The following is a 23,835-nucleotide window of genomic DNA, read 5'->3' on the forward strand; positions in this document are numbered from 1 at the left end:
TCCTATGAAAACAAAACACTTGTCTTTCCAGGATGCAAGGGAAATTATGTAGTCAACTTGCCATTGAGTGGCTACTGTCCTTGAGAAATGATGCCATATCCACTGCTCAGCATTGGTTCCAGTTATGGGCAGTTGGACCTTAAGCAGCAACAGTAGCTAGGTCAACCTTCATAAGTAGGAACTGGTGCTGTTGGACCCATGTGTCATATTTGCCATCATGGCTACTTTGTTTATGTGTCCATTGTGCCAGCACTTATGTGGCCAATGACAGGAGTCATTTTATCTACTTGGCCAGATCATTTTATCTACTTGGTTTTTTTAGTGCCTCTTCCATTATGGATTTTCTCTAGTGTTTATTAACATGTAATACAAAGATCTTGCCACCTTGTGCCCACTACCATAGGGCCATCCACTTGCTTCTCCCTCATTACTCCCTGCGTTTAATATTCCAAACTTTGACTTTCAGGCCATTAGCATAGGCTACCTCTTAAATGTTTTTTGAGTCATGTCTCTTTCCACAGAAAGTAGATGGTCAGTTTCACTGCCTGAAGCTCCCACTTATTAAGAGAATTTCCCTCACCACTGTCTTTTAAGGATACCCTGAGTACCCTAAGTCTATAGTGCAGTCACTATATATTTTTGACTCATATACAAAGGGAATCCTTCTGTAAACCGAACTGGGACTATTTCCCCCACTATCAGTTGGTCATACCTCATCCCCATGTGGACTAGATGTGGGCCAAAGATAAGGGTACTCTTACAATAGTGCTGGAAGTCATGAAGTTCCAACTATAGCTCATGTATCTTGCTTGTGTCTTTCTATCCTTCTCATGTCCCATACCAAATGTACCCCTTCCGTCTTATGATGGTTGCAGGGAGGGGTGCAGCAACAATCCTTAGGACTTGGTAGATCTGAAAGGACCAAACTCATGATAATGTAATTTCTGACAGTCATCATGTGGTGTCTCATGATTCAGTGCTCTATCTCTACCAGGACCCAGTAGTGCGCCAAGAGATGTTCTTCAAAGAGCACAGTGTTCTTTCAATGCAGATGGCATGGCATTCCCTCAGAATCCCGTGTTGTGATTCTCCCACTGGGGCTTGCCACGATTTCTATGTGGTATCTTTTCCCACCACTGATAGCTCCAAGACCATAGGGTCTACCAGGTTTATCACCCAAGTGATGGGGCATTTGCACCTTAGTCTGGCTCTGCTGCAAAGCCCTTTTCTGCACTGGGCTTTACTCAAATGTGTGTCAGCCTTGTGTGTCAGCCAGAATGTTTCTAGGTATGGAATGAATATATTCCATTTTAGGACCTGAAATGACCCACTAGGACATTGTGTTTCTTTCTTTGTGTTAGCAAGTGCGAGATGAAATAATTTGCCCTTTACTTAGGATCCTTCAAATTGTTTTGGACATGGCAAGACCTTTCATCTTGTTAGGTTTTTTCTCGCTGGAATGCATGTGTTCTGTGAAGGCCTCCAGAATGCCAACTACCTCTTGCTCATCTGGCATGATCAATATAATATCATCGATATAATGGTTAATGTGAAGTACTATGGGTTGTCCAGATGGTTCAGATCTCTTCAGACTATATTATGACAGAGGGCAGAAGAGTTAACTTAGCCCTGGGGCAAAACCGTAAATTAATATTGTTGTTCAATCCATGTGAATGTGAACTGTTTCTAATTGTCTTTTCTGACTGAGACAGAAAAGAATACATGTTCCAGAAAAATGGCTTCATACCAAGTTCCTGAGGCCATATTAATCTGCTCTAGCAAATATACCACATCTGGCATGGCAGCTGCAAAGGGACTATTACTGGGCTATGCTTATAGTTATCTTCCAGGATTTATCTTGTTTCTCTAGGTTTCAGACTAGTGAATTAAATGATGATGCTATGAGAACACATGTCTTGCATCCTTTAGATCCATGAATTTGGGGTAAAAGATGTTTATTAGGGAATAACCCCTCTGAAAAGGAGGAAGGAAATAGGACTTGGCAGAGGTAGATGTCACACTGCAACAATGTCTAACAAAGCTTTGGCCATGCTGGTGGAGAAGTTCTAGAGCAAAAATGAACATCAGAATTATCCCATGTCAGCAAAATGGCTGGGACTTTATATTCCCACCTTGCTCAGTCACTGAATGTTGGCTGTTCGGAAGAGGCATATCTCTGCAGCTAATGCCAGCCATGAAGAAGCTGACAGGTAGAGACAGTCTGCTCACCACACTCCCTGGCAACTACACAGCAAGCCCTTTCTTGAAGAGGAGTGGGGGTAGCACACTCCATGTTTGTACAGAGGCCACTGGTAACCTTCAGACTGGAATCTCTGCTAGTGTGATGAAAGCAAGAACCTAACTGGAGTGGGTTAAGGAGAGAATGAAGCTATAGAAAACTTGGCAGGTTGGTTTGCCATGAAGGCAAAAAAAGGGATATTGTGTAGATGGAGGGGATCAAGATGACTTTTGTCATTTTTTTTTTTTAAAAAAAGGAAATAACAAAAGATGACCCTCTAGAAAATAAGAAATGATACTGTTGTTAAACAGGGGAGAATTTGAAGAGGAAAATGTCTATGAAGCTGTGATGGATGTAATATAGGCACTATTTGAAGAGCTGGCCTTTGATAGAGTCGGAAATATTTTATCAGGGGATGATTTATTCCTTTGATAGAGTCAGGAATAATAGTCAAGGAAACAGAGAGTATGGATACAGATATAGATTAATTGATAGATTCGAGGGTGAGGAAAAGGGAGATTTCCTACTTAAGTATTTAAACAATATTCCACTAAGGGAGTGAAAGGGAGGGGAATCATATACAAGATTTAAGGAAAGAGAAGGTATAAAATTGTTGAATGTAGGAAAACAAGCATACTACAGAAGGGATTTGGATTGCAAATATTAAGGTCTCATTTGAGTTTTGTGGTCATGAATTTGAATTCAGACTGTACAGCAAGTAGCTAGGCAAATATTTTGCTTTTATGGGTTTTCTGAGTTTCCTAGATGAGTGCAATAAAGAGTAATTGAAAAAAAATAAAAGAATTGAAGTGAGTTGATTAAGGATGTGTGGCTCAGTCGTTAAGCGTCTGCCTTTGGCTCAGGGTGTGATCCCGGCATTCTGGGATCGAACCCCACGTCGGGCTCCTCCGCTGGAAGCCTGCTTCTTCCCCTCCCACTCCCCCTGCTTGTGTTCCCTCTCTCGCTGGCTGTCTCTCTCTGTCAAATAAATAAATAAAATCTTAAAAAAAAAAAAGGATATGTGAAAGAAATTGATCTTATTGGTGCATTTTGAAATCCAACTTGAGTAAAAAGCAAATGAAGGGCATAAGAGGCTTGCTGACTGCTAGGGAACACTAACAAAATTCCATAAGAGAGTAATAGGTAAAGTCTTTTATAGCCTGTAAGTATGATCCAATTTATCAAAGATCACTGGCTGACTTCAATGGAAAGAGAAAGTGATAAATAGAAAAACAGGAGCAGGATGTTGATGACATATTTTACTAATAGCACATTGGATTAGGAAATTGTTTCCTTTATATCTGCAAGGAACAGAGACACTGGAATCCTCAGATTTAGAGTGTCTGTTAGCAATTCATTCATTCGTTCATTTATTCATGCGTGCATATACTTATTCACAAATATTAATTTAGCAACTGCTAAGTGCCAGACACTTTTCAAAAAGCTAAAAAACAACAATAAACAAATTGAAAAGTTTTTCTTTCATAGGCTTACATTCTAGTGGAAGGTAGAAAGACCGTACACAAGTGAATGAATGAATGAATGAATGAATGAGGTAATTTCAAATTGTAAGTACTACATAAAAAAAGTCAGATGAAGCAGTGAGACAGTCACTGACTTGGGGCGGATATTGTGCAGCTACTGTTGTATTAGGTCTTCAAGGAAGGCCTCTCCAAGGAAGTGAAAATTGGCCTTCAGACTTGAATGGCCGGAAAGAACCACTCATGCAGAAGAAATACTCTGGTTAGAGGGGAAAGTAGCTAGCTTTATTATCTGCAATGAAGAAACTTCAAATTTTGAGCTTTAATTCCTTCATTAATAAATAGTAATAGTATTCCTTTTGAGTTCACCATAAAAATAAATAACATATGGCACAAAGCCTAGGAGATAGTAATCATTCAAATGAGATTTGCCTGTAGTATTTCCTCACAGAGATAGTAAATCTCTGAAAGATTTAAGGGTGAATATGATCACCCGCGTTCCTTTCATTCCTGAAGTTCCCGTAAAGGTGTTTCACAAAGCCTGCAGCAGAAGTTTTTGCTATTGTATTTGTTGTTAAAAACCACCAGAATATCAGTGGAAGTTTTTCTTATATTGAGGCCTAGCAATGTCCCTTTTATAGAAAAGCAAGTTTGAGAAGTCCATACCTTAATAAATAAGGATTAACAACTTGGACAAGTCTAGGACAATATTCCTATTTCGGTAAACTCATTAAAAAGCTTTTAATGTGTTTCAATACTGTATTTCTGATATGGTTTTAATACTGTCTTAGTTACATCCATGGTAGTGATTAGATTACCTGACTGGAAAATTGTGAAATTAACTATAAGGTGAGTGGCTCAAACATATACTAGAGATTGTGGAGGGAAAGCTCATGCTGTTAATTTCAGTCTCACGAGGAACAAAAGCTGTGATTTAAGATATATCATTACAATATCATTGGACATGATTTTTGAAAGTCTAAAATGAACAGGAGAGCTTCCATTAGGTCCTAGAACACAAAGGAAAGCTCAGCCTCAGTGTAGGAACCCTCTTCCTACCCCAAAAGCTGCTCCTCTGTCTGCCATTGCCAGTCAAGTCAGAGTTTTAGTAACTATAAATAGTATAGATTGCTAGCTTGAATAAATGAAAATATATTATTTCCTCTAACATAAAACAGCTCATGGCTCATAATCAACTTTTATTTGGATCAACTATCTCAGTTCACTGACAGTAAAACCCTTCAGAAAATCTTTTCATACACAATTACCATTTGTCTGAAACAGTTTCGGTTTCCTTCTGTACACAGCCATACTTTTCTTCATTTTATATATTATTTTTTCCTTGACTTCCTCAATTTAATTTTTCCTAAATTACAAGTGTTTTAGGATCACAAGAGAGTAAAAGCCTTTGAGAAGTCATATGCTACATTTCTGTATGGGTAACCCAAGCCGCACTGGAGTCCCTTTAAAGTGTTGAGCATACACGCTCGTGCACACACACACACACACACACACACAACTTCTTAGTACCAAATTAGACATATCAGCTTTCTGTTGGCAGAAAATTATATGCCATAGATAACAAGGATGTTACCATATAAACTGGGATCATAGTTAATAAATTTCTATTTATTTTTATTTACTATTACTATGAACACCTTTGATGAAGATAACAATTTTTAGATTTGGGATGTTTAAGTAGTATTTTTTGATCATCTAGATACATTACATTGCTAAGACTTGGAGGACTTCTTCACTAATCATCATAACCCCCAATGCTTAGGACAGAGCCTATGAAATAGATGATGCACAAGAAATGGTTTGTGAATGAATGAATGAATGAATGAATGAATGAATGAATGAGTGACTATGGCAGCTTAGGTTACTGTTGTTGCACCATGTGGATGGCACATAAATCGCTCTTTGGATAGTGAGGTAAATGAGATAGCTAGCTGAATTTCCACAGCAGTATGGTTCTAGAGCTGAGGCTAAGGGGGTCTATTATATCTGTTTTACTCAACTATTGTATCTGTTTCCTTACCTGCCTATGTAATGATGATGGGAGAAGTGTGAGGATACAGGTTAATCAAAACCTCCAAAAAGCACAGCTTTCCACCAGGGCCCACACGCTTCTGCAACACCAACAAATTGGAAACAAAAAACGAATGGAGGCATGGTCATTTTTCTTTCCTTTATAGCCATCACTTATCTTGTCACTCCCCCTGCTGCTGCTGCTTTTGCACACATGGAGATGTATGTTTAATAAGCAATAGGTGGAGATCTTTAAAGGGATGCTCTTCAATCACAATGCTGTTAAGGATCTAATCATGTAAATGGCAAAAACCACATACACACTCTTATTAGGTTTTGCTAGCCGGTGATGAATTGCCATATATAGAAAACAAGCTGCAGATAGACGGGCATTGTTATTGTCATTTTTATTTGCGTTGAGCTAATTTGGTGTGCATTGATTTAAAAGCTGTAGATAATTTACTCGTAGGGGAAGAAATCACACATCCTTTTAGGGTGACTACCACTCTGAAAGATCTCTCATTTCTCCCTATTGTTCTCCTTTGCTGAAATAACAATACGTAACAAGAAGTTGGAGGAAGTAATTATGCAAAAGATCCTATTCATTTTCACTTTAATGCTTTTAGAAGTTAAGAACGAGAGCTACCTTGGATTCAGAGGAGATGAAGTACATTGTTTTGTGTGTATGAAAATTGTGCAGCTAGAGCAGAAAGCGTGAGTACAACTTGAAGTGTGGTGTGGAATAGACCCGCAGGCCTGAGCCAGCTGTGGGACTGGCAGGCTCCCTGACCTCTCTTCTCAAGTTGTTTCCTCACCTGTAAATAGGCACAAGGACTATTGGAAGTAAATAACATAATACATTTAAATCACCTAATTGGCGCCATATAGTCGGCACTAGAAAATACCGTTCTCATCTCCACGCGATGTAGCTGTTGAGAGGAGGGCAGAGCAGTTTTCAAAACAAAACTCGAAAACTCGGTAGCAGATAATGAAGAATATAAAGTGAGTCCTGAATTTCATAAAGTTTGAAAAATTTTGACACATATACTGCTCCTTTCACTGGATTCAAGTCCTTGTTTTAGATTATTTCATGTGGTTTTCCGTCTTCTGTGTTCTAACTTTTTGCTGTTTGATGGTGTTCGTGGGGAGGGGTTGTTTTATTTCTCCTGGTGCAAAATTGTATCATGCAGTTGGCAATTTTATCCTTTACGAGCCAAGATCTTTTCTTATAGTCATCTACCTTAGAGATGTTCTGTTTGATGTAAGTAAATGAGGTTTTAAATTTTTTTAAAGAATAATATGTAAGAATTGAGGATAAAATATTTTTGGGTAGAGCGTAACAAGTTATGATATATGACCATCTCTTTATATTTTTCTGTTTATAAAAATAGAAATAAAAAGAGCCTCCTCAAAAATCTCAGGGCTTCCTGGGGTGCCTGGGTGGCTCAGTCCGTTAAGCTCAGGTCATGATCCCAGGGTCCTGGGATGGAGCCCCACATTGGACTCCCTGCTCAGCAGGGAGCCTGCTTCTCTCTCTCCCTCTGCCCCCCACTCGTGCTTTCTCTCTTTCTCTAGTGCTCTCTCTCTCTCAAATAAATAAGTAAATAAAATCTTTTTTTTTTAATTCTCAGGGATTCCTGATAGTGCCCACTGTTTTTCTCTAAGTTGCAGATGAGCTTCTGTAGTGTGAAAGTTATTCATGTGGGGAATCAGAATAAGCCTTATTAAACGAAACCACTTACCTGATTATCCCCCTCTAAATTTCAGAATTACATTTCCAATACTCAGTTGGGTCTCCTTGGTTGCAATGTTGATTTAAAAATTTTGAAATGGTTTGCAACTTGCAAGGACATGGATGGAGCTAGAAAGTATTATGCTAAGCCAAATAGGTCAGAGAAAGACAAATACCATATGATTTCACTCATATGTGGAATTTAAGAAACAAAACAAATGAGCAAAGGGGAAAGAGAGCGAGTGGCAATCCACGAAACAGACTCTTAACTATAGAGAACAACCTGATGGTTACCAGAGGGGAGGTGGGTGGGAGGAATGGGTGAAACAGGTGATAGGGATTGAGTTGTGCACCTGTTGTGATGAGCACCAGGTTTTGTATGGACGTGTTGAATCACTATATCGTACACCTGAAAGTAATATAAACTGTATGTTAACTAGCTGGAATTTGAATAAAAACTTAATTTTTTTTGAAATGGTAAGTTACCTTAGACTTTGTAAATGTAAAGAAGGAGCATAAACCGTGACTAAATCTATACCATAGAATAAGAATCATATAAGACATTGTTTGTAGTTAAAAATGAAAAATTTCTCTTCAGTCACTCTTCACAATGAATTAAATCTAGATTTGTGATGTAGTATCTTTGTCCTTATTTCTATTTTTATCCATTGTTACTTCTATTTATATCCACTATATATAGTCCGTCCTCTATCAGGATATTGTGTTGTTATTTTTTATTTGTTTCATTGATTTAAATTTTCTTATCTGTACAGAAAATGTTCAATCTCTCTGTCCATAAATGTTGCATTCTAAGTTAAGGTCCTTATTAGTCATATTTTGGTGCCAGATTATGAAAAATTCAATGTTACCTGCTTCCTGGTAACTCTTCAAAATGCTCCATAGAGTATTTCAAAATTAGATGAACATATCAGGGCAGTACTTAGATTTGTGTGGTATACTAGCATTATGCAGTGGTGATTAAGGACAATGACTTTAGTGCCGAAAGACTTCTCAGCTCAGCTCTGCCATGTACTTGTCTCATAACTGTGGCAGATTACTTAACTACTCATTTTTTTAAAGTCTGTTAATTAGGAATAATAAAAATATCACTTATAGGGATACTGTGAGGGTTAAATGAGATAATGCATACCAATTGCTTACCATAGTTCTGGAAAAATAATGTTATCTTTACATATGAACTATTATTTATATTATATCAATTTTCTGAGCCAGTTTATGGCTCTGATAGGAGGAAGCTATAGCTGAGGTGAGAAAAAATACCTGCCAGATTTTTTATTTTTTTATTTTTTTGGTGGGAGGAAGTAGTAGGATTTCCAAGAGGATTTTGAGTTGCAATTATTTCTTACATTGCATAACACTCATTTGATACTTCTTATATTACAGTATTAAAAATCTTTATTACCTTAGGGCTTTACTCTGACCATTTTAAGCCCCAAATCATAGGGATTCCAACTTCAGTGTGAAAGAGAGAACTTTAAGATGTTTTAATTCAAATGGTGCTTAGCTTCAGGAGATAGATTTGTGAATGTTTTAGAATGTATATTCTTTAAAATCTCAATATCATCTTAACTATATTTTCGTGGCCAAACTGTAAAAACAACTGATTAAAAGGATTAGGCCAAGGAAATAATACTGTCCAAATGGGCATAGCAAAGCCATTGTTTATTACGATATGATTTTTCATGGCACATCTTATGATTACTTATCATTCATCCCCAAATTGAAACTCTTGAATTAGATCTTCCTTAATTTCAGAAATAACGATTTTTTTTTAAATGGGTAGCAGTTACTTTGCATACAGGGTCCCTGCAAACAAAAAAAGTAAATACATAAATAAATTTTTGTATCACCTTGAGATTATGTTCAATCATTTTAATTTTGATAATGAGAGCTTGAGAGGTTTGCAAAAACAAATTTTCTGTCGTTATTATTTTTTCATTAACCACTTAATTTCTGCTTGCCTTTCTAATGCCTACTACTGAGTGTATGAATAAAAAATTGTCATTTAAATAAACCAGGTGCACACAGATTTCAGTTCTCCCCCTGTTATCCATTACAGCAGGCAAATAGTTAAGCATTTTACAAAAAGAAACATGAGAAATTGTAAATATAGTTTGCAAACTGCAGTGAGCTTGCAATGAAATCTCTAGCTAAACACAACATTCCAATTATCTCTAAAATTGTGCTAGTGTGTTATCATTGAAAGTGATATTCAAAAAGAGTGTCAAGCCATCCCTGTGATTCCCCATGTGAACCTAACTTGGATGATATCTACATACGAATATGTACTTTATTTACACTGTACTGTGAAGCCAGCCACTGGACCATAGCCAGCAGATCTCTTAGAACTGCATTACATCTGTTCTTACTAATTAATTCACCTTGCACCATTCACAGTGTTAGGGAGATTGGCTACAAGGCATGTGATTGCTGTTTATTTTCAAATTTATAACACATGAATAAACAAACACAGTAGGTAATAACTGTCATATTCTTAGTAATTATTTCCAAATATTATATAGAAATGTTCATATAAGTTATCAGAAATGATAGAAATGGTAGGGCTGTGATTTTTTATTCCATTCCTCTCCCTAATAGCCTCCAGCTTTTAGTCTTTCATTTAAGACTGATGCTTGATTTATTGCTTTATTTTAATTCTATTTTCTATTTAATAAAATAGAAAATATTTTAATATAAAATTTAATATTTTTTATTTACTCTGTAGGTACTAGTGATACAAAGATGAAGGTAATTATTCTCTATCAGAGAAGAAAATCTAAGTACATTTCAGTTAATTTAATAAATGTTTATTGGGCAGCTACTATGTGACAGAATTTGTTCTATTTACTGAGGATTCAACAGAGACCAAGAATGATAAAAATCTCTGTTACCATGGAACTTTGTTTTAGTAGTAAGGGAAAACAAAATGCATACGTAATTTATGTAGTAAGTTAGAAGATATAAGTTCTATAGAGGAATTTTTATCAGGGAAGGTGAAAAGGTAAAATGTGTAAATTGAATAAGGAAAAAAAAGTATGGTATCATGAAATTTGACCAAGACTTAAAAAAGAATGAGAGAAAATAAGGCATATATTTGAAGAAAGAGTCCAGATATATGGAACTCCAAGTTGGAGTCCCTGAGACAGGAGAATACCAGAAAGCAAGGAGCTAGTGGGGCTGGAGCAGAATGGAAGGAATGGAAGGAATATGATATTGGGAAAGTAATAGGATGAGGACAGGAAGGTGAGTGTTGGCCACTGCAAGCACTTTACTTTCTTCGCTGAGGCTGATGGTCTTCGAGGGCTGCCATAATGAAATACCAGAGATTAGATGACTTAAACAACAGACATTTCTCTTCTTATGGATCTGGTGGCTGGAAGTCCAACATGAGGAAGTCATCAGCGTTGGTTTCTGGTTAGACCTCTCTTCCTGTCTCACAGATGTCCACCTTCTTGCGGTGTTGTCAGATGTCCTTTCCTCTATAGGTGCACAGAGAAACAGAGAACGCTGGTGTCTCTTCTTACAAGGACAGTAGTCCTATAGTTCCTGCCCTTATAACCTCATTTAACCTTAATTATTCCTTAAAGGCCCTATCTCGAAATATAGTCACATTGGGGCTTAGGGTTTCAACATATGACTTTTGTGGGAACACATTTCAGCCCATAACATTCTGTCTTCTGTTCTTCCCCCAAATCTATGTCATTCTTGTATGCAAAATATATTCACCCCATCCCAAAAGCCCGAAGGTCTTAATCCATTTCAGCATGAACTCCAAGTCCAAAGTCGCATCTAATTATCATCTAAATCAGCTATTTAGCTGTTGAGACTCCAGGTATGGTTCATCTGAGGCAAAATTTCTCGCCAATTGTGAACGTGTGAAACCAGTCATAATGTGTTTCCCAAATACAGTGGTGAGATGGGCGAAGAAATTCCCTTCTAAAAGGAAGACACTGGAAAGAAATAGAAGAGAACCGGTCTCAAGCAAGTCTAAAACTTAACAAAACAAATTCCATTAGATCTTAAGGCTTGAGGATAATCCTCTTGGGCTGTGTGCTCTGCCCTCTGTCCCCACTGGGGTGGCAGTGACACCCCCAGAGCCCTAGGTTTCTGTACTGATCTATAGGTTCTTTGAGATGACCCCGTGACCATGGCATTTTCAGAGGATGCCTAGCCCACTCAAACCCAGGAGTTGCCTCACCTTCTGAAACTGGAGGAAATAGCCTTGCCCCCTGGACCAGTATGCTCTGGACCTCTGCTGGTAGTGGCAGCCATGATGATCTCCGGAGCCTTCAGTTTCCCTTTTGTTGGAAGATAAAGCGTATTCATAGCTGGGTAACTCTGCTGTCACATCCCTGGCTTCTCCTAAAGAGACAGCTGATTAAACCCCTGGGTAATCTCTTTATGGAGTGATTATCCAGTCATATCCTTGGTGTTCTCTCCAGAACAGGCTTTCATTTTTTACAATGTAGATGAGTTGAGAATTGTTCCAAATATTTAAGTTCTGATTCCTTCTCACTTAACAGTTTCTTTCTTAGTTCATCTCTCTCCTCTCTCTTTTTACTATGAGTAGTAAAGACAACCTAGCTGCACCTTCAACACTTTGCTTAGAAACCTCTTCTGCTGAGTATCCAATTTCATAGCTTATAAGTTCTCCCTTCCACAAAAGAATAGATCACAACTCAACCGTGCTCTTTCCCACTTTATAATAAGAATCACCTTTCCTCCAGTTTCTAATCAGATGTTTTTTATTTCTATCTGAGACCTCACCAGGAACACCCTTAATGTTCATATTTCTACTAGCATTCTGTTCATGATGATATATATATTCTCTGAGATGATAGGAGCTTTCTGTATAGATCTTCTCTTTTCTTTCTGCACTTTCACAAGAATTGCCTTTAACATTCATATTTTGACCAATAACACAATTCAGTCCACAACAGACAGAAAACTATTGGAATGTTTTGAGCCGAATAGCAATGCAATCTGACTTATTTTGTTAGGATTACTGTGCTATGTTGAGAATTGATTGCAGGGGACAAGAATGGCAGCAGGAAAAACAGTTAAGAGGCTCTAAAGACAAAGTCAAAAAGAATTGCTTATATTGAATGTGGATTGTGAGAAAAAGCAAGAATCTAAGTGTGATTTCAAAGATTTTGGTTTGAGCAAATTGGAAGTACCAGTTCTCGTTAATTGAAATAAGGAAGACTGACAACAAAGAACATTTGAGTAGCAATAATGAGTTCTTCTTAGACACATTAAGGTTGAGATAGGTATTAGATACCACCATGGAGATGCTGAGCAGGAATTTGTATAAGTGTACCTGCAAGTCAGTGGAAAGATATGGGAGAGATCTATGCCTATAATTCAGGGGAGAGTTGTCTGCTTTTGACTTCATATTTAAAACCATGAAATATGATGAAATCACTATAGGAGTAATGTAGAAAAAGAAGAGGTCCAAGGAGCCATTGCTGAGATGCTCTAACATCAGGATGTTTGTGAGATAGGGAAGGACCAGCAGAGCTAACTGGGGAAAGAGGCCAGTGAGGGAGAGAACCAGGAAAGATATCCTGAAAGCAAAGTAAAAGTGTTTCAAGGAGAAGAAAATGATCAGCTATGTCAAATACTGGGTAGCAGATTAAGTAAAATGGTGACTGAAAACTGACCAGCAGCATGTGGGTCATTGTGGAGTAATGAGAGAGAAGGTGGTGCGCACGAGTAGTGGTGCCAGAAATCTAATCAGAGTGAAATCAATGAGGATATTGAGACAATTGGAACTGTGAGAATAGACACTATTTTCAGAAATTTTACCGTAAAAATGGTGCATTATTTGGAGAGGGAAGAGGTCTCAGGAGGTTTTTCTTGTTGTTATATTTCTGTTTCTGTGTTTTTTTTCTTTTTAAGATTGCAGAAATTACAACACATGTTATGGGATAACCAATAAAGGTGGAACACTGGATGATATAAGAGAAACGAGAATTAATGTAATGAATCCCTCGAGTAGTTGAAAAGAATAGGGTTTAATACTCAGTGGTTTCTGCATAGGAACAGAGGGACATTTTAGGTAACAAGTAAGAAAGCAGAGCATAAGGCACAGAGGATTACATGTAGAAAGAAAACAAATAATTTTGATTGAAAGTGGAATATGAAGGGACCCCTGGGTGGCTCAATCAGTTAAATGTCTGGCTCTTGATTTTGGCTCAGGTCATGATCTCAGGGCTATGTAATTGAGCCCCATGTCAGGCTCCACTGAGCGTGGAGCCTGCTTAAGATTCTCTCTCTCTATCCCTCTGCCCATCCCCACCACTCACAAGTGCATGCATGTGCTCTCTCTCTCTCTCTTAAAAAACAAAAAAAAAGTGGAATATGAAGATATGAATAGTGTGTTATGGGGATAAAGAAAAGGAATGGGGAGAGGAGTGAACTAGGATTTTTGAGCACCTACAAACTATCAGAGATTCTGCCAATGATTGAGAACACAAATCAATACAAGATCTTTTTCCCTATGTTCAAGAGGCACCCAGTGTAATAAAGCAGACCAGTGAAGCTACAGGTTTCATAACGTAGAGAGGTAAATGTTTTAATATAGTAGATGCAGCTGCTTCCATAAACTGCATCTGTTCCTTGCAGGAATGCATTCTTGGACAAACTCACAAAACCAGGATTGAAAAGGGTTATAAGGGCAGAGTATCAATAATGTTCCCTTGCTCCCTGAGCGTCTAGGTTTTCTCCGTGCAATATGCTTCTCTTCTCAGTTTGTTTAATAAATCTCTGTTGTTTTCTTTTTTATTCCTGTATAGACTTAGGGACAAAAATTTGGTTTCAGTCATGATCAGCTCAGTTGAATCCTAGATTCCCAGTTAATAGCTAAGCTATCTGAGCAAGTTAATGAAGTTGCCTCAGTCTCCCCATCAGCAAAATGGAAATAATGTCTCACATAAATATTGTGAAGGTGGGGTTCTTTAATACGTAGAAGTCTTTAGAAGAGTTCCTGGCACACAGGGAATGTGTAATATATATAGCCTGTTGTTTTATTGCGTGTCATTTTCTCTTGTATTTTCCGCTCAGTGTCTTAGCTTTCTTCACCATCTTTCTTCTTTATAATCTTTTTTATTCTTACTCTTTAGTAGAAGTTCATTTTTTTATATTGACTCTCTGTACCTTTTATTTCATATATAAGATGATTCCTCATCATGAACATTCTCTTTAAGACTAACTCTTTCTGTATTTTTTTTTTCTGTTGCCGTTTATCTTTGGGCTAACCGTGGGCCTTCTCTGCTTCACTAAGTCTGATTCTACTTGCTAAATGGGCTAGAGTCTGTGGCAATTATCAAAAAGCCAGTCACAGCTTCAGGGGAAGCTCTTACTCCCACCCAGCTGTGCTGTTCGCTTTACATGAAGAGAAAACACCTGGCTCTGGCAGGGTGTGAATGTTTAGGTCTTTGTGTCCTTTAACATTGTCCATCAATGGGGTGCCTGGGTGGCTCAGTGAGTTAAGCGTTCGCCTTCGACTCAGGTCATAACCTGGGATGGAGCCCAGCATCAGGCTCCCTGCTCAGTGGAGAGTCTGCTTCTCTCTCTCCCTCTGCCTCTGTGTGTATGCCCTCTCTCTCTAGCTCTCACTCTCTCTCAAATAAATAAATAAAATCTTCAAAAAAAATTGGCCATCAATTGGCTAATGCAAAGGACACATATACTTTTTTTTTTTAAGTGACAGAGAGTGACACCTAATGAAAAAAATGCATGGATATTTTATATTTGAGCACGTTGTATAACTAGATACTGCAGCAATTCAGGTTAAACAAAATAAGTCCTGTTTTAGTTTTTCTCAAGACATTCTGTATAGTTGATCAGCACAAATGGAAAATTTATGACAAATTTTATGGTGCAGCCTACCTAATTACAGACGAGGAGTCAGTACCCAGAAAGTGTTTTTAAAGGAAACAAAGACAACTAGACATATGAAGAGAAACGTATATATTATTCAGAATCATTTTTAAAATTGCCCTGGAAAATAACTACAATATGACTCCTAAAGTTATTCAGTACAAGAGTATTTAATTCTAGTTCTATAGAACTAACATTATCAAGTATGTCATTTATGTCAGGTAATATTCTAGTTCTGTACACATGTTATCTCATCTATTCTTGCCAAAAAACAAAAACCAAAAAAAATCAGTATTGTGTAGGTTCTATAATTATCCCAATTGTACAAGAAAATACCAAGGATCATCAAATTTAAATCATTTGTTCAATGTCCAATAAATAGTAAGTGATAGAGTTTCAAAGCACCTACCTCCAGGATCCTTGACCTTAAACTACAAATGGGACATTTGTATATGAACCTTATTTCCACGCCTCGCTGGCTTACGGCCTTACATATCAGGCAGCATGTTTTAGTGTGCCAAACCCTAGGTGAGACCTAGTATTGCCACTTATTATCCACTTATTTTGAGATTTTAATAATTAATATTTATTCTCAGATTTTAATAATTTAAGATTAAGTTAAAAAGTCCTAGTTCACAACATGACTATAAGAAATAAATGAGGTAATGAATATTTAAGTATTCAAGGAGTATTTCCTTCTATTCTTTGGTATCCCTGTCTGTCTTTTTGCAAACAATGCAGGTTGGTCTAAAGTTCCTTCTTCTCCCCTTTAGTGATACAACTCCTTTCTTCTGCCATCTAACAAATATTTATAATGAGTTCCAATGATATAAGTGCCTTTTGTAAAAAATTACTAATTCATGGTCCCTACCTTTCTGCCCCTAATAATCTATATCAGGCCTCTATATAAAACCTGTGGCCTTTAAAAAAATCTTTCCTAGCACTCCAGGCAAAAGTACTCCTCAACTCTTTTATAATTTAATAGGTATCCCATCATTTGTACTGAACAAGTTACTTACGCCCTTTGTGATATCTCTTTGTACTTGCATGGCCCCTGGCTCATTAGGAGATTGTAGGGGAATGTGACATCTGCCTTGCTTAAGAGAGAATGGTGCTAGAGCGCCTGAGTGGCTTGGTCGGTTCAGCATCCACCTTTGGTTTCGGCTCGGGTCTTGATCTCAGGGTCCTGAGACCCAGCCCCAAAGCGGGCTCCACACTCAGCAAAGAGTCCTCTTAAGACTCTCTCCCTCTCCCTCTGCCCTTTCCCCAGCAGTGTGCCCACATGTGCGAGTGCGCGTGCTCTCCCTCAAATAAATAAGTTTAAATAAAGAGAGAGAGAGAGAACAGTGCCTTTTAACTGACAGGTATTTACCAACTCTCTGATGGTTAAAATTAACATACCCTGGAATTCACCTTGAAAAATTCTTCCAATGAGTTATGTGCCATTATTCACTGTATTAAAACAAGCAAGTTGGTCACTGGCTTTTAATCTCACTTCATTTTCTAGACTCTTTAAACATGACGAAAAAGCACAAAATCAGCATTGTTTGGGGATGGGTTAAAAAAGAGCAATAATTTTATCTATCATTACCTCTGAAATTAAGAGAGGGGAAAAAGATTGAAGAGAAAACTGTACTTAGGCAAAGCATCTTCTTCTCCCAAGCATCTTGCACTCTTCCCTAGGAGATGTGTAAATAATAGCCCTCACTCAGCACTGGCTGAAATGTGCCCAAGGGTCTATGTCGCCTCCTGAGAGGTGGTGGGGCGGTGGGGGGGAGGCAGTGGAGAACACAGAGAAAAGGCATCCACACACTTGGAAGGAAAGGTGTATAGGTGTATGTGGTGGCCAGGGGCCGGAGATTGGATGGGAATTCAGGCTAGCCGAACATTTGGCAATTAAAACTTAGAACTGTATTAACATGCAGTCAAGAGAACAAAGTTAGCATCAGTATTGCTGCAAAAGCTAGATTTTCATGACCAAAAGTTGGTTTATTGGAGAGCTATGCATGCACACAGAAATACACCATTTCTTTAGAACTGAATGAGACTTTAAATGATCCCCAAAGGCTGGTCTGGGTCTAAATTATAACTGTTCTTTCTTTCACAGTGTACCAATAAACAAAACACTGCTCCCGTCCTAGTTTCCAAATAGTTTGGGGAAAGTATACCTTTTTGGTGCCCTATTTGATGTTTGATGACAAGCACCATAGAACTTAACTAGAAATGAAGCCAACAAATAATTAATTAATATTTTTCCATTGGATGTTGCTATTTTTCTGTATATTTGTTGTGTTTGTTTTGGTCTTAAAGGATTCGATTTTATCATGACATCAATCATTCCATTAGATCAAATACATTTAATGCCTGACATAGAGAAATTCTTTATTAAAACTCTATGATCATTTACTTACATAATTGCTGCATGTCATGCTTAGAATGTATTGAGAAAAAACAGGAAAAGTATAAGAAAGAAGAGAGGAACAGGAAATGAATAGATTGTATGCAGAAGCAGGAAGCAAGTAATTATAAGAGAAAGAAAACAGGAAATAGAAAGGAAGAAGAAGGTAGGAAGAAGATAGGAAGGAGGATTAAGTTGAATATTTCCACGAAGATGGGAAAAGGGGAAAGAACCATTTGAGAGAAGACTGGTTATAAGGCTGGAAAATGATGAATGCTTTTGGTTCATTTTATAGTGATTTCATTTTCATTTAGTAATAAGTTAATATTTATGATTTTGTCATAGTTTCTTTTAAAACAATTTTTATTAATAATGCCAGCTAACACCCATGCAGCATTCACTTCACAAAGCTGTTCAATCATTCAAGCATCACATCTCATTTACAGATTCACCACAGCCTCATGAAATAGGGGCCCTTTTAATTGATATTTTGCTTAAAAATTTATTATTTTTTTGAATTTGAAAAATACAGATAACTTAAAACAATATCAACATCAATATACCAACACACAAATTTAACTACTTGATAATATTGATTCACTTGACTTAAAAAAATGGAAATAATATATAAATACAGCACCATTTGATCTATTTCCCTCCCTGAGCTGAAGGCAGACGCTTAATGAACTGAGCCACCCAGGGATCCCTACCTGTTTATACATATATGTAACCATCATAATTTACAGAATATTTTATACATTCTAAGTATTTTTATTAGTGGTGTCACACTTTCAGATTGCATAATTCTTTCCCGTTGGTGTTTTTTTTTTTCATTGAACATTTGTTAATGCTGAAAATTTATAAGATCAATAAACATAATCTTATATTTTTATCTTTCTATTTTATATTATTTTGTATTTTTTTAAGATTTATTTATTTATTTATTTATTTGAGAGAGAGAGAGAGCGAACACACCAGCAGGAGGGGCAGAGGGAGAGAGAATCTCAAACTGACTCCGCACTGAGCATGGAGCCTGTTGTAGGGCTTGATCTCACAACCCTCAGATCACTACCTGAGCCAAAACCAAGAGTCAGATGCTTAACCCACTATGCCACCCAGACTCCCCTTATTTTGTTTTTGTATTTTTACTTTTAGAGCAGTTTTAGAGTCACAGCAAAATTGAAGGGAAGTTACAGAGATTTTTCATTCATCCCCTGCCCCCAAATGTACACAGTCTACTCTATTATCAATATCCCCCAGCAGAGTGGGGCATTTGTTACAATTGATGAACCTACATTGACACATCATAATCACACAAAGTCCATAGTTCACATTAAAGATTACTCTAAGTATTGTATATTCTATATTTGGAAAAATGGGTAATAACAAGTAGCCATCATTATAATATCATAAGAGTATTTTCACTATCCTAAAAATCCTTTGTGCTCTGCCTTTTCATTCCTCTTCCCATCCTCTTAACTGCTGCCTGGTAACCACTTATCTTTTTACTGTCTCCTTTTTTTGTCTTGTGTAGAATCTCATATAGGTGGAATCATACAGTATGTAGCATTTTAAGATTTGCTTCTTCCACTTAGAAATATGCATTTGAGGTTCCTTCATGTTTTTTCATGGCTTGATAGTTCAGTTCTTTTTAGCAGTGAATAATATTCCATCATCTGGAAGTACACTGTTTATTCAGCCACTCACCTACTAAAAAAATGTATCTTTGTTGCTTCCAAGTTTGGGCAATTATGAATAAAGCCAGTATAAATGGGTGAAGAATTTGTATGGACATAAGTTTCCAAGTCCTTTGAGTAAACACCAAAGAGTATGATTGCTGTATCATATGGTGAGTATATTTAGATTTGCAAAATGAACCGAAAAACAAAACAAAACAAAAAACTGCCTTTCAAATTGGCTGTACCATTTTGCATCCTTACCAGCAATGTGTGAGAGTTCCTATTTTTCCATATCCACTCCAGAATTTGGTATTGTCAGCGTTCCAGATTTTGGCCAGTTTAATAGGTGTGTAATGGTATTGCATTATTGTTTTAATTCACATTTCCCTGATGACATATAATGTGAAGCAGGTTTTCATATGCTTATTTGCCATATGTAAATCTTCTTTGGTGAGTTGTCTGTTAAGGCCTTTGGCCCATTTTTTAATAGGGTTGTTTGTTTTCTTATTGTTGAATTTTCAGAATTCTTTGTATATTTTGGGTAACAGTCCTTGATCAGGTGTATCTTTTGCAAATATTTTTCCCAGCCTGTGGTTTGTGTTCTAATTCTTTTGACATTGTCTTTTGCACAGCAGAAGTTTTTAATTTTAATGAGGTCCAGCTCATCAATTATTTCTTTCATGGATTGTGCTTTTCGTGTTTTACCTAAAAAGCCATCACTATACCCAAAGTCATCTAGGTTTTCTCCTATGTCCTATTGTAGGATTTTTAAAATATGCATGTTACATTTAAGTCTATGATCCATTTTGAGTTAATTTTTGTGCGGGGTGTAAGGTCTGTGTCTAAATTATTTTTATTTATTTACTTTTTTAACATGTGGTTGTCCAGTAGTTCATTGAAAAGACTGGCTTTGCTCCCTTGTTGCCTTTGCTTCTTGGTCAAAGATCAGTTGACTGTATTTATGTGGGCCTATTTCTGAGCCCTCTATTCTATTCCACTGATCTATTTGCCTGTTCTTTGGCCACCAATTGTCTTTGTGTACTCAATGTTTTATTTTTTAGAGTAGTCTATATTAATACATATAGGCCGAGTTAAAGCATTTTATAGTTCAGGATACTATGGTTAAACTTAATGGTTTATAAACTCATGGACTTTAAGCATTTATCCAGATTTTTGCTTTTTACAAGCTATGTTATCTTTGATAGATTTCCTTGTGCACATGTGAGATTTTCTCTAGCACTTGTAGAACCTAACAGTTTATAAATACATGGACTTTTAGGATTTATCCAGATTTTTGCTTTTTTCAAACTGTATTATCTTTGATAGATTTCCTTGTGCATATGTGAGATTTTCTCTAGCATAGAGGTTCTCAACCATGTAAACCTAGTGAAATCATCTGGAAAGCTTTTGAATACTGTATGTAAATGGCAATTCAGTTTGTCTGGAGTAGGGCATTGGAATATATTAAGAACATCCCGGGGTGGCTGGGTGGCTCGGTCAGTTAAGTGTCTGCCTTCTGGCTCATGTCATGATCCCAGGGTCCTGGGATGGAGCCCTGCATCAGGCTCCCTGCTAAGGGCGGAGCCTGCTTCTCCCTCTCCCTCAGCTCCTCCCTAACCCCTTGTGCTCTCACTCACTATCTCTCTCTCTCAAATAAATAAATAAATAAATAAATAAATAAATAAATAAATAAAATCTTAAAAAAAAAAAAAAAAGAACATCCCAGGTTTTCCTAATGTGCATCCAGTCTTAAGAACCACTGCTCTTGTCTAGGATAGCGCTTCTCAAACTTTAATATGCATGTAAGTTACCTAAAGATCTCATTAAATTGCAACTTTTGATTTGGTAGATCTGGGCACACCTGAGAATCCACATTGGTAACAAGCTTCCAGGTGATGGAGAACCACACTTTAAAGCAACAAGGTTCTAGGATGTGTAAATACTTAGAAATGAAATTGTGGAGATATATGTGCATCTTCATTTTTGTTAGCTGTTTTCAAATAGTTTGCAGATTTATACTGTTTTCATCATTGTATGCTATTGCATTTATAGATATCCTTATTACCTTGGTAGTATTTAATTTTTAAAATTTTACCAATATTATGAATTTGAAATTATGCTGTTTTAATTTGAACTTTCATAACTATTGTTGAAGTTCTACTAGTCAAAGTGGCTATTTTGAATGAATTTTTTGAATTTCTTTTATGAATTTCCTATTTATATCCTTTATCCATTTTTTAAGATTATTTTTTTAAAGAGTTTATTTATTTATTTGAGAGAGAGAGAACACAGGAGCAAGGGCAGAGGGAGAGGGAGTTGGAGAAGCAGACTCCCCTGCTGAGCAGAGAGCCCAGTGCAGGATTCCATCCCAGGACCCTGGGATCATGACCTGAGCCAAAGGCAGACACTTAATCAACTGAGCCACCCAGGCATCCCTCCATTTTTTTAAGATTTACTCATTGATTTATTTTTTAAAGAACAATAGAGAGCACGCACATGAGTGGGGGGAGGGGCAGAGGGAGAAGGAGAGAGTATGGTAGGATAAGTTCCTCCATTTTTCTTACTCAAGGTTGTTTTGGCTACTCTTTGTCCTTTACCCTTCACTATTAATACTGAATTAATCTTGTAAAATTCTGTGAATAAAAATGGAAATTTTAATGTAATTTTATCAAATGTATCGATTTATTGTGAGAAGGATTAACATGTGTTTTGTAGTCTAGATAAATTCTCATCAATTTCATCAATTTCAGGAGTATGCTATTTCTCTTGAATGTTCTATGAAAACCATTATATTATATATGATCAATGACTCTTCCTGGCCTTTCTTTCCAATACTAATATTTCTAACTTACTTCCTAATCCTATTGAACTTGTTAAGAACTCCAGTACAATGTAAAATAGAAGCAGTGAAAATGGGCTTCCTTACCCTGTTTCAGTTTTAAGGAAATATGCCTAACACTTAAAAATGAAAGATAATAATCATTGTGAATTCTTTGTAGATCCTTTTAGTCAAGGTATGAAAGAAATTTTCTATTTCCGTACTGAAACTGTTTTGTTATAGTGTTTCTTCTTATATAATGTTTTGTCTATATCTATTGACAAGATCATAATATATACTTCTTCAATCTGTGTCTGTGAAGTATAAAGTTAGTATATTGTTGAACAAAATCCCCAGTCTAGGAGTAATGCACTGTGTGTGTGTGTGTGTGTGTGTGTGTGTGTGTGTGTAAATTTCACTTGATGGGTTCAATATTATATTTTTTTCTGTGTTAGTAAGTGAAATTACTTTTCTTGTGTAGTTCTTCTCCATGTTTAATATCACAATATATCAGTTTCATAAAATTAATTGATGATGTTTTGGGGCTCCTGGTTGGTTCAGTTAGTTGAGTGTCTGACTCTTGATTTTGGCTCAGGTCATGACCTCAGGGTCATAAGACTGAGTCCTGCATCGGGCTCTGCACTCATCTGAGAGTCTGCTTGAGATTCTTTCCCACTCCCTCTGCCCCTCCTCCTGCTTGCATTCACGTGTACTCTCTCTCTCCAATAAATAAACAGATCTTTTAAAAATAGAATAAAATAAAATGAAATGAATTAGTGATGTTTTTATTTTCAGGAATAGGTTATATAATAGCAATTATTTCCTTACATTTTCTTTCTTTAATCTGCTTTTGTTTTAAAAGTACATAAAGTTACAAAACATAGCGATTAGTTCCTTAAATATCGGTAGATCTCTTTTAAAAAACTGGGCGTACTTTTTATTTCTTGCTAAAGAACATCCAAGTTAGTTGTTCCTTATAGGCAGTCTACATTCTCTAGAGACCAGTTCTCTGTCTTGTGTTTCTGTCATCTTCAATATATGATTTTCAATTCCCAAGGCCCCATGCATAGCTATGTAGGGGAAAATAACATGGAGGACCATCAATGGGAAGTTTTTGTGGGCCAAGTCTGGAAGTATCACACATCACTTCTGCTCACATTCTATTGTTTAAAATTCAGCCATGAGTAACAGCAGGGGGCACTGGGAAACAAAATCTAGTCATGTGCCAAGAAGAGGAAATCAATTTGGTGATCAATTAGCGGACTTACCACACCCACAAAGGAACATATTATATTTCCATGCTACAAAAGTTGGGGTTTTTTTTCTCCTATAAATTTTTATTCCCCTTCCTACAAAGTATCATGCAGTAGCAAGCACACAACTCAGTCATTTAAGGTACCATTTGAGTGTTACAACTCTCAGCCTGATAAAAACAGTTTGATGTTAAAATCTTAGCACAATACTGCTGACTTCCTACCAAAAAGCACAATGTTATATACTTAATAAATCCTCTCATCAGCTGGTAACTCTGCTGTCATTTGGTACATGTTTT

The 23,835-nt window shown here is 36.9% G+C and overlaps 1 protein-coding gene across 1 annotated transcript in view; it reads left to right on the top strand.

Annotated features, from left to right (window-relative positions):
* NEGR1 (neuronal growth regulator 1) overlaps positions 1-23,835 on the top strand; it is an 803,476-nt gene that overhangs the window by 428,840 nt on the left and 350,801 nt on the right. The gene's annotated exons all lie outside the window — the stretch shown is intronic.

Source organism: Ursus maritimus, unplaced genomic scaffold, assembly GCF_017311325.1.
Source record: "Ursus maritimus isolate PB19 unplaced genomic scaffold, ASM1731132v1 scaffold_12, whole genome shotgun sequence".
Lineage (NCBI taxonomy): Eukaryota > Metazoa > Chordata > Mammalia > Carnivora > Ursidae > Ursus > Ursus maritimus.